General features: G+C 42.0%; 1 protein-coding gene across 7 annotated transcripts in view; it reads right to left on the reverse strand.

The window, feature by feature from the left end:
• PUM2 (pumilio RNA binding family member 2) overlaps positions 1-11469 on the reverse strand; it is a 71456-nt gene extending 59987 nt beyond the window's left edge. For 2 of the 7 annotated variants that reach the window (XM_039378716.1, XM_039378713.1), the window contains exon 1: positions 11403-11460. The gene's annotated coding sequence lies outside the window, so the exon portion shown is untranslated. Of the gene's footprint in view, positions 1-11402 lie in introns of all 7 variants that reach the window. The other 5 variants (XM_027723283.2, XM_039378715.1, XM_039378711.1 and 2 more) reach the window with 5 other exon arrangements.
• Positions 11470-12558: the final 1089 nt, after the last annotated feature.

The following is a 12558-nucleotide window of genomic DNA, read 5'->3' on the forward strand; positions in this document are numbered from 1 at the left end:
TTATTGTTTAAAACCAGGGCAAAATTTTTGCTAGGAATGATCCATTTTATCCTATTAAACGCTTCCACATTTTATTAGTTTAATAATATCTAACCATTTTCTCATGGCTATATTAATTTTAATAGACCTCCATGGAAGGCATGCTGAATACTTGCAAAAACTGATACAGCTTCTCCTCCAGACCACAGAAGTGCCAAAAAGCTCTTGAACTCAGTAAGACTCTTTCCTTTGTTCTCTCTGCTCTTCCCCCTCTGAAGAAGGGTTTTTCTTTGTTACAGCAGCTACTCACAAAACTTCAAGACGTTTGTAAATTCTAACACAAATGAGTTGCAGCAACTGAACTTGTGCAAAGATACAATTTATGTTCTTTTGTTTATAGCATCACTATCCCTTGGAGTCTTTGAAAAGGCTGCTACAGCCAGAGCTTTCCGTCAGTCTTTTGCTTATCAACTCTTTCTTCTTCAAAAGCAAAAAGCAAAGAAGCACATATCAAGTTAAAATTCATAACCTAAGTATTTAGCTTAAACTAATAAAGTATTTAAGTACCTTTGTCATGAGGGAATGAAGTTAATGGAGCTGATTTAGGAAAAGACAGGACAAGTAGCTTGGGCAGTATCACACTGCTGTAGCTCTTTGCTTCAGCACACGGGAGAACATTTGCAAGTATTCTGACATCCTAGAAAATATATCCTGAGCTTCCCAAAAATCTAATCTCTGTAACTCCAAATATTATGGACAGACTGCTGATCACTAAGCCTTTGTATCCTAGACAATTCTTCATTACAGAAGTGATGTGAATTAATGACAAGCAGATCACTAACCTATCTGCAGCCCCATGGGGATGTGAACAAAATGATGCCACACCAGTTGCTCTGCTAGCAAAGAGACTGAAGGCTTTTTTGGTCTTGAGGGAAAGAATAAAAAAGGTCAAAACCACAAGCAAAATAGTTTTTATACTTATTCCATTATCCTTTATAACTCTTTTCAATATTAAGTATTTTAAAGAAAGATGAATGAGACTCAGGGATGACTGTCTCTAGATTAAGGAGTTTATACTTAGCCCTGTCAGTGACTGGATGGTCACTACTGTTTTATTATGGAAGGTGACAGTGGTGGTCTCCTGACTCAACACTTCTGGCTTTGACAGCTTATACCGAGGAGTTGTGCATGCACTACGTTTCAGCTGAGTGTCCAAAGAATTTTGGTTATCGCCCCTCATGCAAGTGCATGCTCCCCTAGCCTCTGCCCTCCTCTATGCTGCCAAATATTCTGTAGAGCCTCTCTCTCTGCCAGTAAAGTAGTTCAACTTTTCCAAAGTGTTTGCCACGAGTAACTGTTGTCCATCGCTCCAATTTTCATTGTTACAGCTGAAGAACACAGTGTGAATGTAACAATATCACGTGTTTCTGTGCCTCTTATTCTGAATGTTTTATGAGCCAATTACGTGAGTTCTGAGCCAGAGTGGTCAGTTAATTTGGACACCAACGTGTCAAGTGCACAGTTGGTTGAGATGGAAAATTCTTTTTGCTACGTGTAGTGAATCCCATTCAACTGTGGTGTGTTGGAACTTCTTGCTCTTCTTATGTGTGTGCCACCTGAAGATCTTCCAATACAGTCTTGATAATTTCCAAATTGACATACATCAAGCCTCAGTCCTACCATGGATCTCCAGGATAACCCACTTGGATCTTTCTCTGTGCTACCGACGGCCTCTAATGATACTGTGCATTAATATACAATAGAATATTTTAGTTGGAAGGAATCTTCTAGTTCAACTAGTTGACCACTTCAGGACTGACCAAAAGTTAAAGCTTGTTATTAATGGCATGAATTGCCTTCCAATCACTGACACTTCAGTGACAATTCCCACAGTTCATTCTTCAATAATCCCTTATAAAGGACCCTGACAAGCAATTCTTCAGTCTTTCAACCAGAGTGAAAATTAAATATCCTGCTAGACAAATAATTAATTATCTTTACTAAAGATATTGTTATGCCTTATGCTTAATAAGATGTTCAGTTTTTTTGACGACATTTCGGATGGTTTTCAGAATACCAAGATAATGCTTCCCTAATCTTCCCATGAATTAATTTCATTGAATTAATGAAGTATATTCATCAACTGCTTATTCTCTTACTAACTTCTTTAGCACTAACTAATTTGCAGATTTCTCACAATCCATCAGTGATTCCAGGCAAGTTGATATGTTCGTCTAGTTGTTCACAACAACTCTTTCAACTCACTTCTATGTATCACACAGAGTCAGCCAAAAGTATCAGGTATCCTCTGGTATGAAAGTGAATATAAGGTTTCTCCACATTCTGTATTTACTTGAATCCTGTTAAGGCCTCACTCTCATGTGAGTTTCTTGACCAAAGACTAGTGGATTTCCCAAGATAATTCAGGCAATCTTCATTTTCAATATATGAAAACTTTTTACTTCTTGTGATTTCTTTTCACTTGAAAAATCCCTGAATTCACAATTTTACACCTTTGTATTTAACTTTCTATTTATTCTAAGTTCCTACTGGAACACTGGGGCTAGAGCTTCACAAAAAAAATGGTTCAGTCTTGCTATATTTTCTAGAATGCTTTTTTACTACTTTGGCATTACCTTACATTCTTTGACTGCCGTATGATATGTTAAAATTTATGTCAAAGCCACAGTTTTCAGCTACACTTAGATAATGTATGATGAAGAAAAGATCTCGGTGTCTTCATTTCTACTTCTTATATACATCTCTATCTAGCAATCTGGGCTCTGGTAGTCCTGCTTGAGCAGAGGGGTTGGACCAATGACTTCCAGAGGACTATTCCAACCTGGAGGACTGCATCAAGCACAGCACTCGGGAGAAGGTCTTGGGATTTTGGTGGAGAGCTGGGGTTGTTCAGCCTGGAGAAGAGAAGGAACCCAGAAGACCTTATAGCATCTTCCAGTACCTAAAGGGGTTATAAGAGAGCTGGAGAGGGACTACTTACAAGGGCATGGAGGGACAGGACAAGAGAGCATGGTTTTATACTGACAGAGGGCAGCTTTATACTAAGTATTAGGAAGAAATTCTTTACTGTGAGGATGGTGAGGCACTGGAACAGGTTGCCTAGAGAAGTTGTGGATGCCACTGTAAGACTCCAGGCTCAGACCTATGAGCTCACTGAAGGGTTTTACTTTAAAAATATACAAGGCTCCAAAAATTCACCCACCAAATCTTTTTCAAAAGTGTCTTCACCTCTTTTCATACCTTGAGAGAGAGCACAAGGGAGAAATGCTGCACACGTTTTCTCAGGAGGTACTTCTACTAGGAAACTTTAGAAAATAAGGGAACTTGTCAAAAGTTTAAAGGGTAACAATCAACTAAAGTAAAGCATTCCACAAGGCATTGACTTAGCACATGCCACCCATACAACTCAGTAAAATCCAACCCATTCAGTTTTAAGTTACCCAAAATATTAAGAAGGGAGATTAGGAGAAGTAAAGAGAGAGAAAAGGAGAGACTTATAGCTACCACCCAGAGTCCTGTGCAAGTCCAGCTTCCACATGTCCAGGTGGCAGGGCCTGAACAACATGGAGAGCACCACTTTTATTTGCTTTGACCCCCCTGTGGCCACACCCCCAATCCCCAGGCAGGACCTCAGGAGTGTCAGACATTCTGAGACTGGTTTAGTAGCTCCAGGGTGCCATGTGGTGTGGGCAGTGCTCCCGTGTGACAGCTGTTGTGGGGCTGGGTCAGGGGCTCCAAGGTACGGTGTGGGCAGTGCTCTGAAGTTCCAGCGACTGAGAGCTGCTCCAGGGCTGACCGAGGAGGCTTCAAGGGCCTGGAGTATGGGCAGGACATCACCTCACCTTCGTGAAATTTGATCTACCCCTTCCCCCCTCCCCCCTCACACACACACTTGAGTTGGTCCGAGCCAATAACTACTATAACAATCCAGGGTCTCACAGCCCCATCCCTGGAAGTGTTCAAGGCCAGGCTGGACAAGGCTTTGAGCAACTTGGTCTAATGGATGGTGTCCCAGCCCATGGCAAGGGGGGTTGGAACTGGATGATCTTTAAGGTCCCTCCCAACCCAAAACCCATTCTGATATTCTGTGAAAATCAGCCATTACAAGATATTCATCTACTAAACTTGCTCCTATTAGTTTTCTTTCCATTTTTTCTCTAAATGCATAAAAAATTTGTCTTTAATATATTAACCTACACAGTCTGTGTAATAGACACAGAGCACAATCACAGTTTACCTCCCTCCACTGTTTGCATAAATATAGATTTTAGAAAACACAGTCCTTTAGTACTTCTAACTCTAGAGTTGCATGTTCTTAAAAAAAAAAAAAAAAAAAAACCAACAAAAAAACCCCAAAAGAATAACTTCCATTGTAACTAAATCCAAAAAAATCCACTGGTACAGAGCTCAAATCAAAGAACTTAAACAGAGAAGTCCCCTGATATGTCCTTGATTTCTGCTAGTTCATATTGCTAAGGAAGAACAGTGAAAAGTGGCACAACAGTGGTAGTGATTACATTAAGTTGGCAACTGCTATTTTCACATGGATAATACACAGCAAAATAAGAGTAGCTTCCCCTTCACTAAATCTTCATAATGTGCAAAACCACTGAAGGACTTCAAAAATTAAGACTGGTTCTTCTGCATCCCCCATTCCAGTTACCAGAAAACACATATGAGGTTCATGACATTTACCTGTGGGAGGAATCCAAAAATATTTTGATGGACCTAACTGAATTAAACAAAGGTGCTGATTAAGGCATGGCTCTGAGTACTGGGAATGGAAAACAGGTGGCAGAAGAGAGATGCAACTGTTATTCAGCACTTACCTACCTGTGAATAATTTTATCTACACAACATATCAGCCTTGGGAAATGCTAGTGAAAATCATCACCATTACCTGTGCAACAGACTGAACGCTACCAAGGAAAAACCCAGCATTTCCATACTCAGGAATTGTATCCATGTGGACAAGTAGAATACTGTAAAATCCTAGATTTACAAAACTGCTTTATGGTTTCTGTATAAGTAATAAAGAATGTGATAGAACATAAAGCAGGATGTCAGGGGAAAAGGTTTTTTCTTTTGCTATGTAGGCCTATATAAGAAGGAGAAAACAGTAGATGAGTAAAGCCAGAAACAAAGTGCCAAAAGAAATTAAAATTGAGAAAGAACGGGTGAAGAAAAAACCAGACAACAGGCATTCCCACTTTTAAAGACAGCAAATTTTGTTTATTTACCTTTGCTCCTACATTTACTACATTTTTTTGAACACAATACTAAAATTCTTGGGCTTGGGAAGGTGCAAAAAAGTCCCTTGTGGACTTAATTGTGGCACAGTACAGGAGTCCCTGGGGAAATGCCATTCCCATCTGACAAACAGAATGAAGCTTTTAAAGGAAACTTGGGAAGCTGTATCAAACATTTGGGGGCAAAAAGCTTAAAACTAGATTTTCTTTTTCTTCTAGGTTACGATCTGCAAAAGGAGAAAGTTACATTTTGATCTACACTTCTACTACTTCTATTTCACCTGAATAAAATGTTTCTATCTGCAAGTATAACAAGTAAGACTCAGTGCTAAATGCATATCACTTCTCATAAAGCTGACCAGGAGCAAGTACCTTTTCAAACTGAACCAAATGCTTTCCATAAATTCAAAACTAATGATTTGATTGTATTCTGATAAAAAACAGGTACTCACAGAAATATGAAATGCTTATATAAGTTAAATGAACAGTTCCAACAGAACATTTCAAAATTATTTCATGCAGTTTCATTTATAACTGCTTTAACAAAATTAACTGCAAGTTTTACAGTTTAGATTATTACAGCCTTGAAAAGGCAGCTTAATTCACACATGGTGTTCCTAAAGATGTGGATTTGACACAAAACACAGCAACTGTTCCAAAGAAAAACAAAGCAACGTCCCACTGCATGACCTATATGAATGCCATCTCCTGCGGGCCAGCGGTGTTTGCCCCACACAGCTGCCCTCTAGTCTGCTGTGCCATCATCCTGGGAACACCCACGGAGGGATACCTGGATACTGGAAACAACTGACACCACAACTGCAGGGATGGTGTGAGGAGTGTTTCCACCTGAATTGGGCCCTGATGTTACTGCAACTACTGTTCCAGCCGGGGCAATCCCTGCTCTAACCCCATTGGCTTCCTGACCAATGTTCACATGCATCATTCCTCTGATCTCCTGCCAGGACACTTCATTCATGCCTAGGAGGACACATGGAATGCTCATTCCACACAAAAACCTAAGAAGAAAAACTCTTCTCGACATAAAAGACTTTCCCACATATGTTTAAATATGCAGCTCTCACAATTAGTAGGGGGGAAAAAAGAAGTCCAAGCAATATAAGAACAATATTCATCACCAAATATATTTATTGATTTAAACTTTAAATTATACATACCACTGCCAAACTAGGAGTCTAAAAGAAAAAAAAACTACCAGAGTTTTTTTACAAGACAATGTATTAAAATGGTAGAGCTCCATATATTATAAATTCTTGCCCAGATATTTCCTTGCTTAAAAAAAAAATTAAAATACAATGTTCGATCATAACGGCAGCAGTTTTTTACATTATTACTCAGCATGATGTGTAAAACCACCAATTCTCTCACACTACTATGTCTGATTCTATAGTTAGTAGACTATGCAACAAAGTAGCACAGAAAACTAACTTCTCTATCTGAACTACATCTCACTCTTCCACGCCAGCCTCAGTTTTTCTTTCACATGTGTTAAGCTATGTAAGATTCTAACACAGTAATCAACATTAAAAGTCTCTAAAACCCACAAGAGTACATTTGGGGGTCTTCACAAAATAAAGATTTCTGGCTCAGATTTAATATTAAGTTTGTCATCTTACTTGTGAAGCATTTAAGTCATGGCTTAAAACAAGTATAAATGTCAACAGCAAAAATCTCTGGTATGGACAAAATCCTCTGCAGGAAAAAATACCTGCCCCTGCCTCAACACACACACTTAATGATCTCCACACATTCTTAATCTACCATAACTGGTGTTACTTTTAGTATGGCCTTTTAGTATCTAAGTGGACAAATATAAGCCATAAACTACCACCTACAATCTCACCTTAGTATTTTCTGAGGAGGAAAAAAAAAATCAAGTCCAAGAAATGTCTCACTTTTCATGCTAAACAAAAGTATCAAGTCCAAATAAAATGTAAATATGTGGAAAGATATTTAATCAGACTACAACACTTAGGTCTGAAATACAGACAAGAGAAACCACAGTCCTTTAATCCCTTTACACAATTCTACCTTTTTCACTGAGTCTTACAGACTACTGAATGTCCCATCTTTAGGGAAATATATAATATATAGACAGTTATATGGTATAAGTACTTTTTAAAAATAATCTTGAATAATCTTGGATTTGTAACATATAAGATCTAAAGCTACTTTGTCTTATCAGTACCGTTACAGTAAATATTTGCTTCAGTAACCACGATGATGATGAAATACCCTACTAACATCAGTTCTGCAACTTCTTTAGAAGTGACTAACTCACCATCGTACCATGCTCAAAACTCAAGTTCAAGCAATATATATCATAAAGGAGATAAACAAAAGATACTTGAAAAATATGAGTCAAGGCAGACAGACTCCTTATTTTTAGCTCAACTGCACAAAGTCATCTCCAGCAAGTCTAGCTTTGTATTTAATCAATACACACGTGTTAAGAGTTACAGAATTCAATCCAGCTTTTAAAAACTCACTTCCCCTTTAAAGATATTTGTGAACAAATTCTATGTGAAAATTCATATCAGCCATACAAAATGTGTCTGACTAGTTCAATACATCACCCCAAATTCTTCCTCAAAATAACATGGATGAAATATAAGAGCAAAGTTATGAACATAGGTCTGACACAACTCTCATTTCCATTAGGATTTACATGTTGAGAGCTTTATATGGAAAGACAGACAATCAGACCTATTACCTGTAACTTTAATAACACTGATGAAGCAGAGGGAACCTATCTTGGAATTGTATGAAAAATTAAAATCGAAAATAATCAAAATTACGAAATGTACACAAAATATTACTTAGTCCAATGTACACAAATATTTGTTGCAAAAAAATAAGCCTTTTAGAAAGGCTGTGGATGTGCTATTTAGCACAGCCAGCAGAGGACAGAGGATCATATCACTGCTCAAGTTTAGTGCAAATAGATGCATATGCAGAGCAGCTGGCAAATAAGTCAAATGTGGATTATTACAGAGATGCTGTTGCTACATTTTAGAGTTTGCATTTCTTTCTCAACTTCCAAGATGGTTGTCATAACCTCCTCAGACATATTTCTTCTACATATATACAACTGCTCTTAAATAGTCATGGTTAGGAAAAAAAAAATCTGTTAAGCAATAATGAAATATAATCTTTAGAGATATTGCTAGGGATGACATCTGGTCTTTATTTGTAAACCAAACATTTCACATACCAGTTCTTGTCTACTATTCTAAAAGCCACAGCAGGTATTCTGAGTGAGATCCAAACTAAAACTTGCTATAAATTTTAGGCGTGCAAGCCGTTGCTATAAAAGAAATTTTATACAACTTGTTTGAAATGACACTGAAGCAGCTAGAACTGAACCCCTTTATATGTTTTGATGTAATTTAAAATGCTTTTCTACCATATGACTGTGAAGTGCCTCCAACTTCACTATTAGCAGCACTACACAACCGGTATTATTTGTTATAGGAGAGAACCAGCTTTTAAACTAAAGACTTCTTGCCCCATTTCTGAGACAAAAGCCTGGGCACTGGCTTTGTGACAACACTGGAATGGTTGCATTGTGTGGAATAATGAAGACAACAGCTATGTTATGGGTGGGGAAATTCACATTTAACGAGGCAAGCATTTTCAACTAAATTTTTTGAAGAGAAAGAAGATTGATAACTCTCCCATACCTACATATATGATACGTACTACTAGAAATACTTATAAGGCATGTCTACTGAACAGTCTTATGTTCCTTTGTAGACTTTCTATCAGAAACTTTTTTTAAAGAAAATACAATGTATTGATACTTGTTTCACAGAGACTCCCAACACAGAAAGAATTTAACACTCAAGAGAATTTAGGTTTCTTTTTAGGGCAATAAACAGTTAATTTTTATATAATTCCACATTCAAAAAGAAGCAGGAAGACATACAAGAAGGAATTCAAACTATCTACTGGATTACTTGCCTTCATATAAAAACCTGGCCTAATAACTCTGCGGTTTTAGAAACCATTGTGCAAAAAAAAAAAAAAAAAAAGAAGTTATCAAGGAGAATGCTTTTGCAAATGCTGATCATTCAGTTCACACTCACATATCACTAAATCAAGGGGAGGGGGTAATATCTAAAAGTGCTGTTGAAAAGTCAGCTCTAATTCACAGTGTTCAACAAGCTCATGTCCTGTTAACATACTTGCCCCAAACATCTGCAACATCTGGCCCACTGAGAACACTGCAGAGAAACACCCAAGGAAAACAGCTACATAAAGCCTTCAATGTGCTCTACAGTCCAGTGTAAGATCTAATATATACTGTCATAACAAGAGGAATCTTCTCATAAAAAAACAGGCGAGCCCAGCTCTCAGCCAACTGCCTGCACTATTGGCTCAATCACGATACCAGAGACATCACAATTGCCTCAGCACTGTGCCAATATCCACAACATAGAAGAAAAAGATTCGGTACTACGGGATGATACTATAGGGAAGAAAAAGAGCCATTCTCATTAATGCAGAAAAAATACTATTCAAATAAGATGGACTTTCCTACGTGCAGCATCCACATAATAAACTGCAGAATGTGCATTATCAAGCAGTTTCTCACATGCATTTGCCTACTAACCATTCTGCTGGGACACATTCCAAATTTTCAACTCCCTGAACACTTCAGGAAACTGTCAGGTGATTTGGTGTCATTTCCACACATATAACCCAAACTACACCACCACTAAATTAGCATTTCCCTTTTTATTCAAGTTTCCTTCTCCCACCTCCCTAGCATATTTATATTCGCGTTGACACAGTTGTGGAGCAGAAAAAGGGAGGCAATATTTCCCTCAGCTTCTTAACAAAACTGCAACTGTTGTTAACATCTGTTTTTAAATCCAGAAATGACTAAATTGAACAAAATACTAAAATATAACAAAATACTACGCTTTAAATGTAAAAATAGTATCACGGCATAGTAATTATATTTCAAATGCATTCATATCCTACATACGTGAAGAACTATACCATCAACTCATTGCAAGTAAGAAGGCCTCACCTCTCAGCTGAGACACAACAAAGAGAAAGTAAAATAAACCTCAAAGTATTTTGTTAACATACGGCATGTGACTATTAGGCGATACAAGAACTTTTACCGATTCTCACTGCTCATAGACACCTCGGGGAAAAAAAGCATCCCAAACTCAGCTGATAAAAGCCTCTTTATCACATCTCAAACACGCTGCACATTTTGGTGCTAAGCCATCTTGCTACAACCTGTAAGCCAGAAGAATATAAACCGTCCCGTGTATATTAATTTTCTCTCAAGGAAACAGAGCCTGACCTTATGAAATGTACGAAAGAAAACAATGACAAAAAAAAAATAATCTTTGCACAACGAATGCCAAGGAGATTAACCCCCAGACTGCTCGCTGCACGCACGATCCACTCAGGGCAGGGAGCATTTTCCTCAACTTTTTGTTATTGTGGTTCTGCGCAGGCACGTTTGAAGCAGAACCAAACCCCACCGCTTCATTGTGTGCTACCAGCTACCGAAAGCGTTTGGCCTCCTCGCTGCGGGGTCTGAGGAAGCGGTTATTATCCTTGAGAGTACCAAAAAAATATAACATAAGTTTTTCGCCCGCTCGAACAAAGCCCGTGCGATCCCAGCCCCGCCATGGCCCGTGGGGTCCGAGCGCCGCCCCCGGTCCCGCTCTCCCTGCGCCGGAGCCCTTTGTAGCCCCGGCGCGGTGCCCGCCCCCGCCTGCCCCGGGCCCCCGGGGCTCTGCCGGGCACCGACCCGGCCCCGCACACCCCCCCGGCCGGGGGCGGCTACTCCCGGGCCCCTCGGAGCGCACAATGCCGCCCCTCCCTCCCCGCCGCCCCTCACAGCGCCCGCTCCGTCCCCACCTCGGCGCCGCTCCCGGGCGGACACAAAGGCGGCGAGGCCGCCGCGCAGGCCCCGCGCCGCCCGGTGACCTGCCACAACATGGCCCCCTCCCTCCTCCTCCTCCTCCTCCCCTCCCTCTCCCCTCCCTCGGCGCGCAGCCGAGCCCGCAGACAAAAGGGGGCTGGAGGAAGGGGGGCCCGCCCGCCCGCTCCGCCCGCCCGCGGCCTCTCCAGCGCGGCGCCGGCCCCCCCCCGGGTACTCACGGGTTGGGCTGGCGGCGATGGAGCCGGAGCGGCCGCTGGGACACCCCTGCCCGCCCGCCGGCCCCTTCCTCTTCCTCCTCCTCCTCCTCCTCCTCCTCCTCCTCCTCCTGCCGCTCCCTCCGGGCGCCGCTCCTTCCTGCCTGCCCTCCCGCCCGCCCGGGGCTCACAACAACATGGCGCGGAGGGTCAGGGACAGCGAGAGCGCGGCAGCACCTCCCCGGCCGCTCCCCCCCGGCCGCCGCCGCCGCCGCTCGGCCCCGCCGCCCCTGCCCGCCCCGGCCCCGCCGCGCCTGCGCGCCCGGCCCGGCCCGCGGGGAGGCGGAGGGAGGAGGTGGCGGCCCCCGGCCCCTTCCGCCGCGCATGCGCCGCGCGCCGCCCCTCAGCGCGGGCGCCGCGGGAAGGGGGTGTTCTTGTTTGTGTCCCTGTGCCTGTTCCCTGTTCCTCCCGCCGCACAAAACGGGGCAAAACGGGGCTTGGTGTTTGTCTGTGTGTTTCTTCTCACTTTCACTTACTGTACCCTGTTCTGGGCTCCTCAGTACAAGAAAGACAAGGACTTACCGGAGAGGGTCCAGCGGAGGTCGCAAAGACGATGAGGGGATTGAAGCATCTATCTTATGAGGAGACACTGCGGGAGCTGGGCCTTTTCTGTCTAGAGAGCAGGAAACGGAGAGGGGATCTCGTTAATGCATATAAATAATGTCAAAGGCAGGTGCCAAGATGATCAGAGAATCACAGAATATGCTGAGTTGGAAGGGACCCATCAGTATCATCGAGTCCAACTCCTGGCCTTGTTCAGGACATTGCAAGAATCACACCATGTGCCTTTAGAGCATTGCCCAAATGCTTCCCGAACTCTGGCAGGCCTGGTGCTGTGACCACTTCCTTGGGGAGCCTCTTCCAGTGCTCAGCCACCTTCTGGATGAAAATCCTTTTCCTGATATCCAACCTAAAACTGCCCTGGCTCAGCTTCATGCCTTTGCCTCAAATCCTGTCACTGATCACGAGAGTGAAGAGATAGGTATGAAGAGATCGGTATCTGCCTCCCCCTCTGTTTCCCCTCGTGAGGATGTTGAAGACCATAGCGAGGTCTCCTCCCTCAGTCTTCTGCAGTCTGAAGTCCCAGAATGGTGCCAGACTCTTTTCAGTGGTGCCCAGC

The sequence above is a fragment of the Pipra filicauda genome, unplaced genomic scaffold, assembly GCF_003945595.2.
Source record: "Pipra filicauda isolate LSUMZ 115617 unplaced genomic scaffold, ASM394559v2 scaffold144_size1929842_pilon, whole genome shotgun sequence".
NCBI lineage: Eukaryota > Metazoa > Chordata > Aves > Passeriformes > Pipridae > Pipra > Pipra filicauda.